The following is a 22,125-nucleotide window of genomic DNA, read 5'->3' as shown; positions in this document are numbered from 1 at the left end:
TATAGGGGTTGCTCCTTTCAGGGAGCAATTGCATTGCCACTCCCATTACTCTCCTAAAAGGAGTAACTGCAGAGGGAGGAACCGTTGCTCTCCTTTCAGTTCCTCCTTCGGGGGATGAACAGTTACTCCCTCCAGTTCCTCCCTGCAGACCAACAGTTACTCCCACCAGTTGCTCCCTGCCGACCAACCATTACTCCCACCAGTTGCTCTTCTAAGAGCTACAGTTACTCTTTACCGTTCCTCCCACGTGTTCGCAGTTACTCTCTGAAAACCAACTGCACATGCTTCCAGTTACTCCTTGGGGAAATGAGTATCTCGAGTATGCTTGTCACACGCTTAACACATGGCGAGAGCTCCTTGGAAGAGCACTGCTTGGGTGCTTCTAACACAAAAAGTGGACAATATTGAAAGGAAAATAAATGCTTTATTGTTCTTTTTATGAGGCGACGTGTGACCACATGTAAAAGTAGACTTCGCCACACCACAGCCAGCACTAAACAAACACCATAATACATCAAAGGTTTTCTGCGTCATCCGTGGAAAAACAATCTTGAATTTCTAGCATAGGGCAGTCTGTGTCATCATTGGTGAGAGAAGGGCAACTTCTCCAATTCTGAAGAACTCAAGTTTCGCAGCTGGTGTTTCCATCAGGCTAGCGCAGCAGAACGTCACCGCAGGCATATGTGAAGCATCTCACTGCTGCAAGAAAAAAAATAGAAGTGTGAGGTTAAACATGCCAGAATCAATTCATAACAATGAGTCACACACACTGCAGCAGCGCTTACATTCTAGGATGTCTACTGCAAAACGAAATGTGAAAAAAAAGGAAGGTTCGGCCAAACGTTACTTGGCAAGCCATATAAATGCTGATGTGGTAGATGCTCTTCACATGATGTCTAAGACAGCAATATTCTGGAAGAAAATGTGCAGCACCTCAACAAGGCGTATTTGTAGCAGTTAAAGATACCCTTAGGTTCAGTTAACTTGTTTCCTATACACAGCTGAGTGACATTTCTATGAGCCCATTCACCAATGGGCATTCTAAATGAGGTCATGTGTGTGGCAAATAACACGTACCGTCCGCTCATGTTAAAATACTTATTTAGCTCGTGCACATAGTTGCTCTCAATTCCACTGTTCTATCATACGCTGCTGCGTCTTGAATTGTGCAATACCTGTAGGCACAAGCCAAGCATGCAAAGCCTGCTTGAAAGCAACCATTTGCAGAGGCTACATGATAATTTTCAGTATATTTCTTTGTACCTGACGCAAACGGCTGGACAAAACTATAGACAAATAAATGTAGACCGTGCTACCTTCAAAAAATGCTTTAAATTTAGAAAACTAGGGTGCATTTGTTGACTCGGTTGACGAGCCACAGCCACGAGATATGTAAACGAAGCAATATATCTTAAGGCATGCACAGATATTCTGATTCTTTGTTTGACAGTGTCACAGATAGCTTGCCAATACATATATAATTGAGAGCAACGAGATGTGAAGCTTTTATTAGTTCAACGTCTTGTTGGTTCACAGCCAAACAGGTTACTGCTTGTTAGACAAATTGGAATAAGCACACCATGGTTTCCAAAAAAAAAGGCATTATTAGAAGTTAGCTCCCGGTGTGAATGTCTGCCTATTTATTTTGTACTGCCTTCTACATGTGCCACAAAGACATTTGTTGAGGATGTGCTACCAGTCAAGCCAAGATCGCATACTTGGTCAATGTGATGGAAATACAAACATTAGAAACACTGCCACCTCTAGTAAGAGCATAACACTTCAGTATCTTGGACTAGCAAAGAGGTGCACAAGAAAGTTGAGCCCACTCTTGCGGAACTTTGAACGCGAATATTTCAGAGTGGGGGAGGTCAACATGCTGTGGCACTTTTAAACCCACGAAACATCTGCAGAAAACAGGGTAACGGCAAGTCAAGAAACGCTGTTATGAAGGCCTGCGCATGGACAGCTTTGTGAATCTAGGCCCAAGTGTTATGCTTTGTGCAAGCCAAAATCCATGTAAATAGGGAAAGCATACTTTTAGGAGTGCCAGCGTAAACAAATCTTGGCAGCTGGCTTTTTAGTACAAACAGCAATCCCTGCAATGAAAACATAAACATTTTATCTTAACGGTAACAGTGTGAGCACACACACGGGCCAGCGGAGCCATGTCGAATTGTCAGTGCCAGTGTAACCATGTGGCATAATGAACTATTCTCTGGCCAACACATGCACAGTTTGCCCCTAAAATGCGATGCTTTCATATACGTAGTACAAAAAGTCTGCACTTACCAAAATTCACTTCCTTTCTGTACTTTAGCATCGTTGGCAGCATCTTTATCTGCAGTATAACTAAATTTGTGTCATATCCCTGAAAAAAAAGTAAAAGACATGCATCAAATATTGTTTCATTTGGTAGCAGTGAAGTCAGGTTAAGAACAGCCAAGTGGGAATCAGCCTAATTATGTGCATGCGGCAAATCCCAAACAGCGTTATTGAGGTTGTCGAAATTTTCGTCGATTGGTATTAACGTCGATATGTGACTTCAACGGCATGCCAAGTTTTCACAGTGCATAAAGATTTCATGATGCAGAATAATGACAGCGCTAACGAGAACATACAGCATTTATGATTGTCTTTTACAATATTCAGTTTTGCTAAGGTTTTGCATCACTAAAGAAATCTGAAAGATTTGGGTCATTCCTTCTCCAATTGTTCTGTCAATATGTAAACAGAACATGTAAACTGCTCGCTTGATGGTCCGCTTATAAAATAGTACGTTCAGCGCAGAGGTGAAGCAAGTGACGCAGTGATGTGGGCAGATTTTTTTTTTTAGGCGTGCGGGGAGGGGGGGGGGGGTCCGCTTATCTGAATAGGCCGGGCAAGCGAATGTGGTCGTCAATTTGGGCTCCCTACGCCCAGCCTAAAAAAATTCTGTGCGCAACCGCCTGGCTATGCCAGTGAAGTGATGCGACAATGATTTGTTCACTTACTGATTTACATACACTTTACATCTCTAAAAAATGCGGCCCAAGGCCCCAACACTCAGCCGTTAACATTACATAAAGCCAATGGTAGAAAAGTTCCAGTATGAATGCAGCTACAACCCCGCCCCAATGTTTTTTCAAGCGAGGTAGTGTTGCGGAAATGAACTTTTAACTGCAAAAGTACACTGGCACTGCAGTGGTAACAGGGGAAGCAAGAGGATATGCAGGCGGTAATAGAGGTAATTTAGTCCGATACGGCTAGCAATGGATACCGTGAATAAGAGCAAATCATTTCTCTTTCAATAGCGCAACCACTCAACAATATATTGTAAGAGCATCAAATGTTGCTGGAAATGCCACTCACCTGAACGCTGATGCATGCACAGTCCTTTGTCCGACGAGCGAACAGGCTTGCAGATAGCTGAAGACGTGTTTACGATGTTGTTCCACCCAGCAGCAAAATCCACAACTACCTCGCGCTCCATAAAGATAAATATACACTAACCTTCATCACGAATAAGTAGAAACGCAAATCTGCGACACACACACACGATCAAAACATAGCTGACAAGCTCGCACGTCCATGTGCTCGCCAACCACAGACCATATGAAAATGAGTAAGTAGTGCGAACGCGAACCTAGTTGCGCCGAAAAAAAAAAAAAAAACGTCGAGCAGTGGCAGCACAGGCGTCAGCGCAATAATTTCAGTGTGTTCTCCTAATACAATTATAAAAAAAACTGAGGTACACTAAAACTCATAAATAAATATAAAAAGTTGAGTGTAATTTTTATTTAGTGCTAGTCAACATAAACACTGAATAAAAATTACTTTGTAACTTACATCGTTTGCTACGCTAGCGCCACACTTGTCGTGCGGGCGCAGATGGCGCAGATTTGTCATTCTGCCCTCAAACTACACGGTGAAGCGTGCTACTAAGTGAATGGCTGATGAAAAGCGCGTCTGGGTCCGCTTTTTTTTTTCTTCGATATATTTGGGCGGGGGGGGGGGGGGGTCCTTATGCACGTGTTTCGGTGCTTGATCGACTTTGACGCCCTTACTTCGCGGACGAACGGCGTGTCTAGGCTTTTTTTATCGTTGTTTTGCACGTGTTTCGGCGTTCGGTCCGCTTTGACGTGCCAACTCTCCATTCTGCTGCTGCGTGTGTTAGGTATTTGCCGTACTGTATTTTCAGGCCTTCTGTGTTCAGCCAGCGCTGCTATCTTATTATCTACGGATGCTAAAATAAATCACTGTTTTGGTTTGGTGAAGTTTGGCACACAGAACAAACAATAATCTGGCCCATGAATATCAATGTGGGCGGCATGCATATTTGTGTGCGGTGTCCTGCCGGGGAGTAACCGTTGCGTGACGAGAGCATTTACAGCGGTTCCTCCTTCCGTTGCTCCCTTACAAACTTAAGATGAATACAGTTGCTCCCCCATTCTCGAACAAGTCGGCCATCTTGTTCCGCTTGGTCTTTTCGGAGAGTAACAGTCGGTCTGAAGGAGTAAAAACAGCCGTTGCTCCCATTTTGGCCATTTTTGGCTTAGAGTGTAGGCATCTAAAGGCTATACCACTCACGATATCTCTCCACAAAATCCACTTCAATTTTCTATCTCTGTTTCAAGGAAATCTGAACATTTTTTTTCCTATTTGGCGCTGTTTCCTACAGCTGCACAGCCGACTATGATTGTGCGAGTGACTAGATTGCAACACAATTGAAAGAAAAGTCCTGTCTACGGGTCCAAAAACGCGGCCACCGAAACAGCGTGCCACGGATATCTTGGACTAGGAGATGATGCGGATGGCGAATCTCATGAGTCTTTGTGGGTTTCTGCCTCACCTATTTTATCAAGGAAACACAACCATTTCTTTCCCCAAACACAGCAGCCATGCACTTTTTCTTGGAGAAGGTTCACTTGAACTTCTTTACACTCATTGGAATTCTTACACTGTTTGTATTGTACCTTCATTTCTTCAGTTCTGGCGTACATCATGGAAGTGCTAGAGAAATGTCAAAATGGCACCCGTTTGTCGTTTTCTTTTGATGACCAGTCAGCATTTTAGGATCTGACTTTGCACGCAGTTTGCAGCACTGGAGTCTTTGTGTCCAACCATGGTATACCATCTATGCTGTATTGAGTTGACTGCAATATTTTGGGAAATGAATTACTCAGCCCAAAAACTCTGACCCAATAATTTTCTCGAACTATCTGATCCGTTCAGACAACAAGATCATTGTTTTAGACTTGCTTCATTCCCAGTCACTTTGCATTGTAAATATTGTGCATCATGCTTCTACTTTCCTATACCATTGCAATGCCTTGCTGTCATGTACTCAAAGTTGTGCTATACACATTGCTCAATATTCGATGAATTTCAGCTGCACTGCGCTCGCTGCTCAGCACCCCGAAATTGAATTATAGCACACACTTCACACTTATGCTAGGCATGTTTACATGGGTGCTTTGCGTCAAGAACTGAGAGCTGTGGCCTCATAAGATAGACAGGCACACTAAGGAAATCGTACAACACATATGCGTTGCATCATGAAATTTTAATTGCTTTCTATTTGTGGGCCATTTTCACTTTGAAAATTATAGGCATCGTATTTGTATGAGCTAAATTATATCTCTGTAGTGTGAACATGTCAAAGCAAGCTTCTCAAGTTACACTCATCCTGACTGTATGTTTGTTAAGTTCATGAAGCAGTTAATTTGCCCACTCTTCATGAAGCAGTTCATGAAGAGTGGGCACGGCGAGACGACAGCGACCATGTTGCTGACCACGAAGTTTTTCTTCGTTGTACAGGTTTCGCTGCTGACGGTCCCGTGATTACCGAGCACGAATGACACGTGCGCGCCGCCGGTTGACACCATCAACCTTTCCGTGGCAGATCTGCATGTGCGGGCGCCGATACTGACTTTCTGTCTGGACGCTCCGATGCAGCGACAGTTGCGCATGTCCGTGACATCAGCGCCGAGGCTATAAAGCATCCACTGCAGCATTTCTTCGACAGTGGGCACGGCGAGAGGACAGCGACCATGTTGCTGACCACGAAGTTCTTCTTCGTTGTACAGGTTAGCTACTCTGCTTAAAACATAAAAACTAGTGATGAAGTCATGTTAGTAGTGGTGCCGTGCCCAAGCACCTGTTTAAGTATTGCATATGATTGCTATTGTGCATGCAAAATGTTACTCTGTGGTGACGTTGAGACAAACCCAGGACCCACGAACGCTGATTTACTACACGGTATTCTTCAGGGCCAAGCAGATATGAAGGCTGAAATACTGCTAATAAAATCGATGAACGAACAAATAATGTGCAACATGGACTTGCGATTTCGAGCAATTGAAGCCAAGCTACAGTAATTTAAAAATAAATCACCGGAAGTTGCAGCTCATGAATCCACTGCACCTTCTTTTCAAACTGTGCTGTCATGGCAGAGCCCCAAGTTAACTGATCTCGAAGACCGAAGCCGTCGGGCAAACCTTATCATTCATGGTGTTCTCGAAAACACAAATGAAAATGACACCTGTCTTCGAACTGCTGTTGTAACCGATATATTCGAGAATACATTGGGAGTGAAGTGCAAGTCCATAACCCGAATTCACCGTTTTGGCCGCCAAGGTAGTCGTAAGCCTGTCATATCTTACTTTCAAGATTATGAGGAGAAACAAGAAGTCTTAAAGAATTCAAATAAATTGAAGGGCTGCAATATTTATGTACAAAATGATTATAGCCAGTGCGCGCTGCACAAGCGCCGCCTGCTTTGGGAAAGTGCAAAAGCAGAACGCGACAGCAGGAAACGGGTTACTCTTATTCACGACAAGATCAAAATCGATGGCAAACTTTTTGGCTGGGATGAACCCAAAAAAGTGCGTGTAGCCCTTAATTCGCAAGCTACAGGTTCTGATTGACCCACTCGACAGTGTGTGTCCAAAAGTTTGAGAGTGCTTAACGTAAACGCGCAAAGCCTGTCAAATAAAGTTGACAAGCTCGAGTACCTTCTTCTCACCTACGACCCTCACATTACAATACTCACAGAAACCTGGCTGCACGAAGGTATGAATGATTCAGTACTAATTCCTCCGAGATATCAAATCTTCAGACGTGACCGGCCAACAAGAGGTGGTGGTGTAGCAATAGTTCTCAAAGATTGTATTAGTGCTCGGCCCCTTCAACAAATTCATGAGCACGAAAATTTATTCCTTAAGGTAAGCTGCTGGGGACATTACTTCACCGTATGTGCCATCTACAGACCACCCTCTTCAACACACGCATATCTGTCTAGACTATATGACCACGTGTGCACGTTTAAAAATGATCGTCTGATTCTTGCAGGTGATTTTAACTTGCCCAATGTTGACTGGCACGTTCCATGCTCTGGCTCTGATGTAACGACGCTAAACCCTCTCGCCGACATTGCCTTGATGTGCTATCTTGTGCAGATTGTTCATGAGTGCACCCGAGAGGCTGGAAACAACCGTTCTACACTCGACCTAGTCTTTTTAAATTCCGATGTATGCAAATACACGGTCTCTATTGAAGATGGCATTTCCGACCATAAAGCAGTATTTTTATCCTTTGGGTTTGGTGAAAACAAAGCACACCGACAAGAGACCAGACATCTCATTAAGGATTACTCGAAGGCGGATGACCAGGCCATTTTGGATTATCTGTGGTTCTTATGTGATAATCTTTCCGATGATGTGTCGATTGCCTGGAACGAAAGAAAAACTGCGATACATTACTGCACTGATAAGATTGTGCCAAGCAAACGGGTTAGGAAAAACCGAAATAACCATGGATTACTAGAGATATCATACATTTGCACCGCTAGCTAAAACGAGTTAGAAAAAAGAAAAAAAATACCCTGCAAACTTATCCCGTTGAAGGCCCAGCTTTCAACTCGGCTAAGCGAAGCTAAGGCAAGATACTTCAACCACTCGCTTCCTAACTTTTTGAAAACTAACCCGGATAGATTCTGGCGGTACTTGAGCGATGCGCACAAAACATCGACCGAGATATCAGTAAGTGGCTGTATTGTTAACGATCCAGTCAAAGTTGCAAACCAATTTAATCAGTATTTTCACTCAGTATTTACTCAGAGAGATCATGCTGACACAAACATTATTTCTCTGTCTACTATATCTGCCGATTTCATAACTGTCGAAGGTGTCCTTTCACTGTTACTGAATGTTAAGACTAAATCTTCCAATGGTCCCGACGGCATACCTAATGCATTTTTGCAACGTTACGCTGAACCTATCGCACAAGTCTTCACCCATATTTTTCGTCTTTCGTTTCATAATTCAATTCTTCCCGATGATTGGCGAACGGCACGTGTTATTCCCGTATTTAAAAAGGTGATCGCCTAAATGTTGAAAACTACCGGCCAATATCATTAACTTCCGGTCCTTGTAAATTTCTTGAGCATATCATCACGCAATACATGTCATTTCTTAAAGAAAACAGTATTTTGACTCCTTTCCAGCATGGTTTTAGGAAGGGCTTCTCTACTACCACTCAACTTGTCACCACAATTCAGAACTTCGCAATGGCACTTGATAAGGGCGACCAAACAGAAACCATCTTCTTAGATTTTAAAAAAGCTTTCGACTGTGTTTATCATAGTAAATTACTCACCAAACTTTCAAACAGTGGCCTACGCATTACTGTAATAATTGGATTCGCTCCTACCTTACCAGCCGCAAACAGTTTGTCCAGGTAGAGGGCTTCTGCTCTGGGGTTCAACCTGTAACCTCGGGAGTTCCACAAGGCGGTGTCCTTGGTCCTGTCTTGTTTCTCATCTTTATCAATGACATCGTTTCATCAGTTGACACCTCCGCCATAAGCCTAAAGCTTTTTGCAGATGACTGCATTCTTTACAAGCCAATTAAAAGTGAAAAGGACCAAGATTGCTTGCAGAACAACCTAAATTCTCTCTCCGACTGGTGCCATACCTGGTCGATGGAGTTAAACATTAGTAAATTTGTCTATATGCGTATCTCAAATAAAATTACCCCTTCTGCATCATGCTACACCTTAAATAATAATCCGTTGATCGAAGTGAGCAATTTTAAATACTTGGGAGTCAATATTACCAATCGACTGTCGTGGAGTAACCACATTGACGACGCTTGTTCCTCCGCCTCTAGAAAACTAGGGTTTCTTAGACACAAACTAAAAAACGCGCCAACTCAGATCAAACTTCTTGCCTATAATACATTTATTCGACCCCGTCTAGAATACGCATGCACAGCCTGGGACCCGTATTTTAAAAAGGATGTTTATAAACTTGAAATGGTCCAGAGGAGAGCGGTAAGATTCATCTACAATGCCTATCACAATCTTGATTCACCTTCATCAATTATGGCTACTAACAACAATCCGCTCTTGAAACAGCGTAAAACTATCGCCAGACTCAAGTTTCTTTTCCTGCTTCGTAATCATCAGTTTAATATCAATCCCAGTAAATACATCTCTCCCTCTTCTTCCAGGAAAACCAGGCATGCTCACAATCATGATCTGACACCTTACTTTGCACGTACTAACCTTTTCAAACATTCCTTCTTCTGGAGAACCATTAGCGAATGGAATGCACTGCCTTCAAATGTTTTTTCCTGAACGTGGCATTCCTGACTTTGAAAACTACATGCATCTCTTGTATAATCAACACTGTTGATATTTCAATGCCAGATTACCTCATCTTATTATTTCAACTGTGCAGCTTTACATTTTTGTGCTTGAAACTGTTTCTAGAAGTTTGTTCGCTTTTTTTTCTAGATATGTATAACTAAGCATCCTATTTAGTATGACTTGTTTTTCAGTAGCTTTGTGTATTCTAACTTGCTGTATAACTTGTTCGCTTTTTTCGCTATGCTCCCTTTTTGTGCCCCTCCTGCTTGGTCTACAGACTGCAGTTTGTAATATATAAATAAATAAATAAATAAATAAATAAATAAATAATAAATAAAAAATTTCTAGTAGTTTGGAAAAATTTATGTGACTAAATCGCTGCATAAATATAAGCCTCCAATTATGATATGCAACAATTGCATAGTTTTAAATTAAGGAGCACATGCAGCTGTTGTGGTCAGCAATACAGGAGGCAGTATGATATTCAACAAGTGAATATTCATGGATACTTATGAAGTAATAGATGAATTAGTAACGTAGTTATTGCAACTCTATTAAGGTACGTGTTACTGGAAAGTACAGACTTCGTAGTATGTTGTGTTTACCGAAAAATTTTCAGCAAGTGCTCCTGGAGAGTGAATGATAATTCAACAAGGTTTGAAGAATAGGCCCTTGCTCAGTCATCGGTCAATATTTAACGTGGAAGCGGAAGAATCACTGAGAAAGAAAATGCACATCTGTGCGTCTACTTAAGCACTTTCTTAAATGCCCATGCATACACGGCTTTATTTCGCATTCACTCGGTAAATAGAAACAGTGAAAACGGCGGTAGAGGAGAAGAGGGTACTTATTTAACACCTCTTGAAGAAAGTAGGGAGGTGCTTGCTCTGTTAGGAGTGCTTACGCTGGATTTTATGGCATTTAGAGCATCTCTAGTGAGTGGTAATATTTTTGGTATATATATACACACTCCCAAGACCCCCCCTCCAAAGAAGAGTCACAGAAGGCAGCGATTCAAGAAAGAAAAAGAGCCCTGAAGGATGGCTCCGGCAATTAGGAGCTTGTTTGATTGAGCCTCCTCCAGAAAGACAAGAAAATTTTTACACTGGAACGAGTGGATTCAGCAACAAATAGAGGCTTTGCAGAAAAGGAATGGCCGGCTTCAGAACCCCTCTCAGCCATAGGTCGGCAAACTCCCTCACAAGCCGAGTCACTCAAACTAGGATTGGGCCATAAATGAGAATCTGAATGAGCCATATGTGCAAATACATTTTGTGATTCAGTGAGTTTCACATTTTATGGTCAGCTTGTGCTTTCAACACACCTTCGACAATTTAAAGATGGAATTTTTGGTGAGCCTGTAGTTCGCGCTCTCTTCTATTTCATTAATCTCTGGTTAACACTGGCCCACCTGCCCTGTGTAGGTATGACCGAAGCTAAAAGGAACATTTTACTTTGCGTCTGTATGGTAATGAACAAAATTTTTGGTGTGTTTACAAAACAAATGGAAGTTCAGCTTCTTGTCCCATCTCATTCTTTTTCAGCATGCCGGTGCGTATCTCACCTAGTACCTAGTCTCTCGGTGGCCATAACGCATTGATGTTGTGTCTAATTATCACTTTCTTTAGCCTCTGAGCTATGTTGTGAATGTGAGGACTACCCACGACACACCCGTTACTCGCTACGCTACTGGCTTATTATGTTCCCAGAAGTCCAACATGAATCTCTCCTAACAAGCTCAGCTGCCCGTCACTCTAAGTTGTAAATTTCTAATTTGTAGTGAACATTCTTTTTAATGATTTCTCGGTACCTATTATCTGTCACCCCTTAAGTTTCATATCCTCCAGGTCAGGCACCTTCGGCACAAACACTGCAGCTGCTGCCACCACCACCACGGCCTAGATTTCACTTCAGCCATTGCTGCATCACAGCCAGTATTATCACTTGTGATCCGCTACCACAGTCTTTGCCAATGATGCCTGACATTGACAGGGCTTCACATGCTTCCAAAGGAAGCCAGCAGGCAAGTGTGCACTGCTAAGAAATTTAGCTTTCAATGCCATTGATGTTTTCAATGGGCAGATTAATTGACAAGTCTGCTAACTTCATGCTTCTTGAACATGGTTGAAACTACGCGGGTCTGTCAGTGCAGGGAACCAAGTTTATGTGAATTTGAAAGTACCTTACTTTATTTTATTTTACAATATTGCAGGCCCCTTCTCGGGCCCATGCAGGAATGAATTGAACTTGAATACTGAAAAATGTGAGGAAAATAAATAGAACCTATGGACAAAGCAAATAAGAGCAAGAAATATGCACACTGTACAGTAAACAAGGTGTTCATATAAGTTCTGAATTCTGCTCAAGAATGTGACAATAGACCACTTCACACTTCAGCGGGCACCATATTCCATTGCGAAATGGTGTGTAGACTTCAATAATATTTCTAAGGAACGTAATTATTTTGTGTATGAAGGAAGCAGGGCAAGCAAAAATTAGAAGAAAGTACTTTTTCATTGTTTACTAGATATGAAAGCAGATTCTTTTTCCACAATTTTCATGTACCGTGCAATCCTGAGCAAGTGCTCCCACTATGTTGAAGGTGACAAAAATTTGAAGGGAAGGGGGGGTGTTCTTGCTCGGTCTTGCATCGAAAATCAATATTGTGATGAAAAAGTCGCATGTGCTTCCAACGAAACTGATACATTTTAATGAATTCACTATGATTCTGCAACCTCGTTGCCCTTCTAAATAAAGTGAAGGAAACTGCAGAAATGACAGGAAGGCGGGGGTGGGGGAGGGGGCAGGGAAGTGCTTGCTCAGTTGTTCATGCATGTTTTAAATATCTTGAAAGAGAGAGGATGGAATTTGCTTAGGTGGGGGCGCTGACTTTAGATATTACAGTATTGTCCTCAGCCTGCGTATCTTTTTTAATCAACTGAAAAAAGCGACCTGAAAGCAAATGTCCCTTTACATATGGTATATTTGTAGCTTCTTTTTTTTTATATTTACAAAAAGCATGAAGTTTAGCATTTTTTAGGGAAAAGAAAAAGCTGCCAAATAGTAATGTTTAAGCATTTACCGAAGTCAAACACTGGGAAATAGATAAGGTGACACAGTGAAAAAAAAATAGGTCAGCAGAGAAAAAATTGTGGAATTTTCATTGCATAAGTTGAACTCCATCTTCTCGAAACGGCATTTTTTGTTATGTCAGTACGATAATTTTAAATTGGCTAAGATATCATGCTGATTGTTTGTGCACGTATTCTAGCAACACATGGTGGTGTGCTGAACTGAACTTGATTCTTTAGAAGAACTTTCATTTGAACTAAAAAAAGTATGCAAAACTTTTCTGAATTTATGTACAGGGGCAAAAAATGCAATTTTTTGTAAAATGAACCATACGTTGGTTCGGTCAATAAGACAGAAGGCTATGAACAAATTAGTATAAACATCTGGTTGCTATCATTACTACATGCTCAAAAATGATAACGATAGGGTAAAAAATACGTGGCAGTCTGGGACTTGCCCGGTCTTCTCTAAGCGACACAGTGCTCTGTAATAAGGCAGAATTTACATACACCCGCACACCTGTCTTATTCAATAATGGCAAAGTAGATACATGGTGTAGAAAAGTTATTGTCACTACCCCTTAATAGGTGGCAGTAACCAGGTAGACTCGAATTGCTGACTTAACAGCCCCCGAAATGCGCTGCTAAAGCTTGAACAGTTTAACATCAGGTCCTTTTAGCAGGGTTGTAACAGCTGCGCCAATGGCACCAATTTGATACGATTCCCGATTGTTTCACCGAGCTTCACCAAACCCATGAAATTGTTAAAATTGCACCCCACTGCACCAAAATGCCCAGCCAGCCTCAATTTTTTTTTCAGTTGAACTAATTTCTGTGAGCAATGCAGGCCACGACAGCCACCTGCAGCTTTGCGCCATCAGTCAAAGCACGCAGACCCGAACTACAGTGCCTAGAACATACTTAAAATAATCTAGCCACCCACCCTATGCTCGAGAGACGGTATCGACCAGATAAAGTAATAACACTGCATGCCCGTCGGTCTGCTGACCGCAACAGATACGTATTAAAGGGTCGGCGGAACTTCAAAACAAAAATGTGTTGATGTAGCCACCAACGCTCGCCGAAAATGTAATTTTTTTTGCCATAAAACGCGGCTATGGCCTATCAAGGCTCGAACAAGCTCGACCTGCTGCAAATGCCGGCGTTGATTATCTTAGCAATGGCACATAACACATTTTTGTCTAGAAGCTGCGTCGTCCTTGCCACGGTCTTGGCAATAGATATCTGGTACCGTCGCCGGGGCAACGGGCGCGCGCCTTTGTTACTTTATCTGGTCAAACTCGCCCTGCTAGGTAGCCGAAATGGCACATAGCCCCACGCTGAAAATGGTGGGTACAAGGGAGATGGTGAGCGGTTAGAAATTTTGTTGACTTTGATTCTAGAGCATCTTTAGTCACCTTTGCCACACGAGACCGGTGCCTCTCGAAAAAGCGTGTTGAGATTTACAAGGAGCTGTTCGCGATACTGGGACACTTCACATTTTGCTCAGTTGCTCATGTGTTTGTACACCGTTCCATTCTGAGTACCAGTATAATCGCTGACGTATAAATAAGCTACTGGCAATCATTTGAAACAGTGTGTGACATTTATGCTTCTCTACAGAGACAAACTAAATTGTGCGCCAATTTTTTTCACCACGTTTACTTCTCGTTTTTACGAATCTTCCTACTTTCAAGCTCACAATATCGGCAGATTGATGTTGAAATCCTCGGTTTGTCAATGATTTAACAGGTGCAGTAAATGCTAATGTGAACTTTATCATTGGTTCCTTAGCGAGGTGGTTCAAAATACTACCTTCATTAAAATAGTAGTAGATAGTATGCTCACACTACATAATTTAGGTTATGTTGATTGTTTATACGTTTTTTTTAATGTAAGCCTTCTTTTTTGTACTGCTCCAAATTTGCTATGTCATAATAAAAATGCATGTTTTTTTTCCATAACCAGCTCCGCACTTGGAATTTGGGGCTCCAAAACTAACATTTTGGTTCTCCGAAAATTGCTCCAAACGGTATTTCGGCTGTTGCAACCCTGTTCTAGCACGCTAGCAAATGCCGGTTGAGGTCCAAAGATAAAGTCTCAGCTCAGAGTGTTGTTACAAGTACGACGCAATGAATAAAATTGGAGCAAATAGGAATGCTATACAAAGATTAGCACCTAACTATTCAGATTTAATCTCACAAAACAAAACACTGGTTAAAGTCAATGTCAGTGCTGCTGAGAGTGAGGGGGTTTTCGTTCTGTAAGTAGTCTCAACGAATAGAAAGGGCTGGGAGCACACCACGTAAACAAGCCGTGTAGTGATATTTATACAAAGCACGCACCAGCACTCATAACTGCGCCCTTATGTTCAATGGTAGCAGCTGTTAAAAGTGTCCATATAATTGCCATTACAATAATTTATTCTAAATAAACGTCTAGTTAAATCACTGAACAACTCAAATTGGTTTAACAATAATGGTGAAACAATCAAGTATTGCTTATCACAAGCATGAAACTCAGGCACTCCAGAGTATTCAATCCTTCAAGCAATGATTTCATCACCAGCCGGTCTAGTCCCTCCATGTAGACTACAGCGTTGACCAGGGGCTCCCCTGCTGCAGTCGGTGAATACTTGTTACTCCTCGGTGTCACTGTATGAGACTCTCTTTCGAAACACCTCCTCAGTGACTGCACAGCATAATCAATAAAGGCTTCATCATAGACTGACTGACTGATGCCCTAATAAGGTGCTATTAGAAGCTGTTGGATATGCAAAACATCACACTGCGTTGTTTCAAATTTTTTCTAGTCAGTGTTTTTCTCGGAAGGTATTTAAGATGATCGATGGTACTACTTAATAATGTAACACTTCTCTGGACAACCGAAGCACTCTTCTATATCATAACACATTGCCTCACCAACTGAACCACTGCTGCATTTACCCTGTCTTTGCGTGCTTATATTGAGCAGCACCCTGCATAGGTTAAAAAAAAATCTGGGAGTCATTCACACTCACTTATGAAATATATTTTTTCCTTAGACCTTACTAGTGGACTCAGACTCGTGGATCAGTGCAAGTCAAACAAATATGGTGAGTCGACTTCCGAGTCGTTAAAATATGACGATCTTTTTCACAGACAGTTTCAATGCTCCTTAACATCAATATGTTGCATAATTGGTGCTCCAGTTGATGATCTTTTCTACACATAGTTTCAGTGCTCCTTAACAGCAATGTGTTGCATAATTGGTGCTCCAGTTACAACCTTTCAATCTCAGACCTTTATATAGTGACTGCAACCCTGTAAGGTCATCTCTATTCAAAGAGATGGCGCCTGAGATGTTTTATGACAACGTCTCGGGAAAAAATTCACAGGAGGGCATGTTAAGAAACTGACTCTCTCCCCCCCTCTTTGTAGTTCTGGCCTCTCAGCTATTAATATTGAGTAGGTGCACAAATGCTTGTGCATTGAGATATGTGTGAGCTGTGAAAATTGAGAGCTCAAGGCGCAATCTCATGTGGAGGGAGGCCGCTACACTGCCACGAGACACTGCAAGATGCCAACTGGAACACCTCTTATGCAATATGTTGCTTTTATGGAGCATTTAAACTATAGGTGAAAAAGATAATCGTATTTTAACGGACTCGCCGGTTAACTCACCAGACTTGGTCATTGCATTGAGCCGGAAGTCTGATGGAGGCCAAAAGACAAAATATCTTTCATGAGTGAGTGTGAAGTATTTCCAGATTTTTTTGCAAACCTATGCAGGGCACTGCTCAACATGAGTGAACAGAGACAGAAAAAACGCAGAAGTGATTTGGTCGGCCAGAGAAGTGTTGCATTTCAAGTAGTGCCATTGGTCGTCGTGCTTGTGATGCTCTGCAGACTAATACACGCACCAGAAAAAGAACACAGGGTTATGTTTCACGTACAAGCTAGCCCTTATTACTGGTTTATTTAGGCATGAGGCACTCAGTCTATGAAGAAGTGAGAAGACATGACGCTGCGCAGTCACAGAGAAAGTGTTTTGAAAAAGAGTCTCAGGCAGGGACACTGAGGACAAACAAGTATTCACCAACGTCCAAAAGAGAACCACTGCTCTGCAGTGTAATCTGACTGGTTGTGCTGGCAAATATGAAATTATTGCTTGAAGTGTTGTTTATTATTCTGGAATGCCTGAGTCTATCTGAACAAAATTTGATTTTTCCCCCAATATTGATAAACCCATCTGATTTGTATAGTAATTTAGCTAGGTGTGTGCATGTATGAAAGACGGACGGGTGGATAAATAGATGGTAGAACTTTATAGTCCTGAAATACGCGGCCAGCACACTGTGAGCTGTTAATACCTTATTAATTTACAATACATTATTGCAATGACAATTATATGGACATAAAGGCGCAGTTGCGAGTGCTGGCACGTGCTATTTTGATAACTATCATTTGAAGGCTTGTTTACATGGTGTGCTCTTAGTGCTTAGTTTTTGTTGAGCCTACTAACAGCACAAAAAAACCTTCACTCTTGGGAGCCCTCACATTTCCTTTAACCAGTGTTTTGTTTTGTAGAGTTAAGTGAGATGGAATCCAATAGAGGTAACTGCTAATCTCGATTCTCAATTGCAATAATTCTTGAACAAGGGTTCCAATAGCTGCCATTTTCACCCTGGTTTGAGGAATATTAACATGACTCATCAACGCAAAGCAAAACAAAGACAAAGCCTTGAAATGAACAAGTTTCTTGCATGCTTTTCTCATAACACTGTAGCGGCTTACACATGACATTGTGTCCTGAGTTCTCTTTTTTTGGGGTCTTTTGCACCAGCATTTGGTGTCAAGCATGCTGGCTTTTGGCGCGGTGCCTTCTTTTAGAGGAGGGTGCAGGAGCATGCATGCTTCAGAGAAGCAGCTGTTGGTAGCTCGTGTAGCTTCAAAGGGCTCATTAGGGGCTGTGCTTGGGGGCTTCTTTTTTGATGTTGTTTAGGTGTTCATTTGTGTCAGCTATGGCTGCATGCTTGTGTGGAATCACCTTATTTTATGGCTGACTTAACTATTCAATTTTTTCGGTTTTCCCGGGGCTGCACCCAGTGGGGGGACTGCCGCTCACAGTTTTTGCCCTCATAAATAAAGAAGTAGGCAGCTGTGCTTTTTTTGAAAATTTTTGTTTGCTGTTGATGCATTAGTACTCATCTCTACTACCAGTTTCACGACATTCCTCATACAGCCTGATTATGCCATTTACACTCCTGCTGCGTGCACTTATCTTTTTTGTATCAATGTACTGTATTTGCTCACATAATATTCGCATTTTCCTAATTTTTGGATACTTTAGTGGTTTAAAGGTGTGGTTTGTACAGTGGGTAAAGTTTTGGAACAGGCCGACTAAATCTAAAACTGGAAGCTAGAATTGTGATGACTACTTTGTGCCAAAACAAAACCATATCAGGTTTAAGAGTTCCTACCTTCGTGTTACAGGCACATGTTTGCATTGCCTTGTAATGAAGAAGCCCTGAAAAGCTTTTCCAAGTAATCATTAAATTTCTTCATTAGATAAACTTAATTCGTCCCAAATTGACAGTTGGAAAACATTTTGCAATCTGCGAAGTACTAACGGAGCTACAGGAATTTGTTACATGCTTTACGTGCTTTCTTTCACATTTCGTTCGAGTGAGCTCACTCAAAGCCACGCAGAATGGGAGGACTAGGGGGCAAGAAGCTATGCTTAATTATCAACATGCGTCCTGTCCTTGAGCTCTTTTATCCCCCCCCCCTTTTTTTTTCTTCAAACAAGGGGCTTCTTCTCAATGTAATCACGAACAGACGCATGGGCATGTGGCAGCCTCCGGTGGCGGTTGTACACATTGCACTTGAATCGCAGTAAGTTGGATTTGGAGCCTTAGTTTTTGAGGGGAAACAGCGTTTTTCAGGTGACTGAATTATGAATAACAAATTATGAATTACAGGCTGCGTTCTGCCCTATATTGTCTGTCTGACATGCTCTCAGGTGCCTCGACTACCCTCGGCAGCATTTTCTTACCATGCTCAAAAAGGGTTGCTGGGCCACTTAAATTGCTTCATGGAGAATGTTGTGTATACTTTAGTGAAATTGTGAAAAAATGCCCATTTTAGCATGCCTAATTCCTGTTTATCTGCCATCCGTTACACTTCATAAGAACAGTTTGAAAACGATTTAAGTGATGACAGTAGATGATCCAGGCCCTTAAATTGCTGGACATTAAATGTTACCGTCGGGGCACTCGAAGAAAACGAGGAAAAGGTCTCTCTGGCGCAAGTGTGCCCCTTAATTGGCTATGTTTTATATGGTTTTGCCTGCTTCAACATCATCAAAGTGCTTGAAGAAAACGAATGATTCTCTGTGGCACGAGTGTGCAATCAAATGCTCAGCTATTTCTGGTTTTCCCACTTTTCTTGAAACTTATTGTTATAGTATGGGTGCCAAAGTGAATTTCAATAATAAAATGTGAGGGCAAATTGAATATTTTTCTAAAGTTTTTCGAATACTTCTAGAATTCTTTTCAAATACTTCATAATGTATTCTCGAAAAAAGTTGGACAGGCTTCCAAAGTTTATTCTTACGAGGGGAAAGTCTTCCTTTTGGCAAAATTGATGAAGTGTTTGTAGGGTAACGTTTCGTAGTTACCTTATAAAAATAAGGCAATGCACAATTGGATTTATATATGCACGAATGTGTTTATATACACGATTTCATGCAGCCTGAAAGTTCATCAAACTTCAGGTAAGAAACCACTATAAGTAAGCCCTTGCCTCTGCCACATCTATCATCTCCTTGTAAGAATCAGCCTTTTGTGGAGTCAGGACATTTTTGACCATTGCAGAGCCAGAAAGGCAGCTTTCACGCAATAAGAGTGTGTTGAGGTGAAACATAATAAAAATTTGGAGGGTCCCTTTCAGTCAGACATTGACGTATTTTTTGTCTTAGGTAAGTTAGAATAGTTCAAATAGCAAAATTTGCAATACGAATTAAATTGAATAGCAAATATTATTCGAAAGATATTCACAAATATGAATATTTCTGTACCCCTACTCATTGTTTACTTTACAAATTTTTTTGTTCTCAGTAGAAAAGACACGTGCCGTTCTAAATGCTGTGCTAAGGCCACAGATCAGAACTCATGCACGTGCCTAGAGCTCCACGCATATTCTTCTGTGAGATCTTCTATTTACCTGTTTGAATTCAAAATTGTGAAACCTCTTGGATCAATTTTCACTATTGAAACTTTATTCTTTGAAGTAGTTATGCTAGTAAGTTTTAAGTGTTATAGCAATAATTTCAGAGTGAGCGTAACGATGTTAACTCCCACTCACAAGAAAAGAGCATCAAAGAGACATTTTTTCAATGCAGGTTCATCTGAGAGGCAGAAGAAGGAGCAGTGGGCTTGGCTGTAGTCGTGATGCAAGGAGGCCACAAAGCTCCTGCGGAGTGTCCTTCAGCTTCAGAACAAGAGCGTCATAGTAGCTCCGCGTTGGAGTATTTGCGCATCAAGAAAACAAACAGGTGCCCCTGAACAGGGCCCTAAGAGTGAGAAGTCTGAAGGTGGTTCCTAGTGATTATTGCTTAAAGAGGTACTGACGCAAAGTTTCGTCTTGCAATATTAACATTGTTGACAGCCTATTAGTCACAATGTCGCGGATTGTTTGCTGCAGCTAGGGACAGACGGACAATTGCTGTTTGTTTATTACAGACTAGTTTTATCTTGGCACAGCTCACAGAACACCAGCCATCGAATGCAACAAATGCCAGCTAGCGTGCAAAATGGTACACATAAAACGGGGCTTCCTTGCGTAAGTAGCACTTGCACAGCAGGTCTATCAATAGTGAAAGTGGGCGGTGACAACCGACACAGTAATCAAGGCGCTGAGGCAAACAGCTCGCGCTGGGCGCTTCTGGCTTTAAAAGTGGCCCAACATGGCGTATTGTTCTTCTTCCTCCTTACACACAGAACAATGACGCACTTCTGTGCGGCCTGCATCGTGCGCTCATATTCTTTGCTGCTGCATATGCAGCGCAATGTCGTTGTCGTCAACTTGACTGTTGTCGTTTGGGTGCAAAGATTTTCTTGAGGCAGCCTCACGTTCCACATGTTTACATCAGGTATCGACACATCAGTCACTGAATAGTAGCCTGCTAGCACAAGTGTGGCCAAAAGGCAACAACGACTATGATGTCATTAATGTAGCTGTGCCAACTCTGAGCTCGGCAACAAATGTGGCGCCTGGAAGTTGGGACTCAGCTTCAGGTAACTCTCAGTTTTTGAATGATGCGAGATGCAGCATATAACACTGGATCAGACACGAAAACTTCAATATTCATATAATTGGCCGTCTGAGCTATAAGTGTTAATCCAATTTGTAGGTATACGCATGTTTTAGGGAATCTATGTCGAAGGCTATATGAGCCACAAAATTTTTTGTCAGTACTCTTTATGGTATTTTGCTTTATGTTTTAACACACAGGTAAACAAATAAGTAAAGTATTTAGTAATTGCTGCATGCATTTGCCCATTACTGTGCAGATGGTTTTGCATGATTTGTGAATCAGCCAGCAGATATGCATGCACCTAGCAGGCTGAGAAAGATAAAAACATTTCCTTGCAAAATGTTTAATCATATAAATAAATTCGAGGATGCAAAGATATTTGTCTTCTTGTTTTTCTCAAATGTCCCGACACTACACTACATATAACACTTTATTCCATTTATTTAGTCTACTGCACTTTCGAAGCACCATTAATTTGCCCATTGTGGCATATTCGTATTTTTTACACCTCATAAACTGGCATTGCCTTGCTTAGGCAAACATTACTTATGATCCTTACTACTTGCCCAAAGGAACCGGGGATGTTCTGCAGACGGACTTGTTCTTGGGCTAGTTTATGATGGCTTAAAATTATATGGTGTGTGGTTTTGTGTGACCGTTCTTTCTTTTTTTGCACTACATCATAATTTTCAGCAGGAACCGGAGAATTCATCGGACCCCTATCACCAATATTACCCACAAACCCTATAACTCCTGTATGGCCTGTATACCCCATATGGCCCATAAGCTTTGTATCCCCCATGTGGGCTGTAATCCCTGTATCCCCCATATGGGCTGTAATACCTGTATCACCTGTATCCAATAACATTGTATGATACGGGTCCTATCAGTATAGGAATTTCCAGTAAGGGGGTATGACTTATTTTGATGAAAAGTGAGAAGGGAGGTCTTCGATGCGTGTAATGACATAAGCCACTTGCGGCATCAATCTTCAATTTGACTCAGTTCAGATTGTAGGAATAAAACATCAATATTATTGTTACTAGGGCGGTATTCCTACTGAAGATTCCTACATGTACAGGACCTGCACATACGATGTTATTGGATACGGGGCATACAGGTGTTA

The 22,125-nt window shown here is 41.7% G+C and overlaps 1 long non-coding RNA gene across 1 annotated transcript; it reads right to left on the bottom strand.

The window, feature by feature from the left end:
- Window positions 1–404: 404 nt before the first annotated feature.
- Window positions 405–3,874, bottom strand: LOC142796232 (uncharacterized). The gene is made up of 2 exons (XR_012893639.1): window positions 3,352–3,874; window positions 405–2,371 (listed from the first exon to the last, which is right to left on the bottom strand). It is a non-coding gene; the product is annotated as an uncharacterized LOC142796232 (long non-coding RNA).
- Window positions 3,875–22,125: the final 18,251 nt, after the last annotated feature.

The sequence above is a fragment of the Rhipicephalus microplus genome, chromosome 2, assembly GCF_043290135.1.
Source record: "Rhipicephalus microplus isolate Deutch F79 chromosome 2, USDA_Rmic, whole genome shotgun sequence".
Lineage (NCBI taxonomy): Eukaryota > Metazoa > Arthropoda > Arachnida > Ixodida > Ixodidae > Rhipicephalus > Rhipicephalus microplus.
This window is presented reverse-complemented; position numbering and strand designations above follow the sequence as displayed.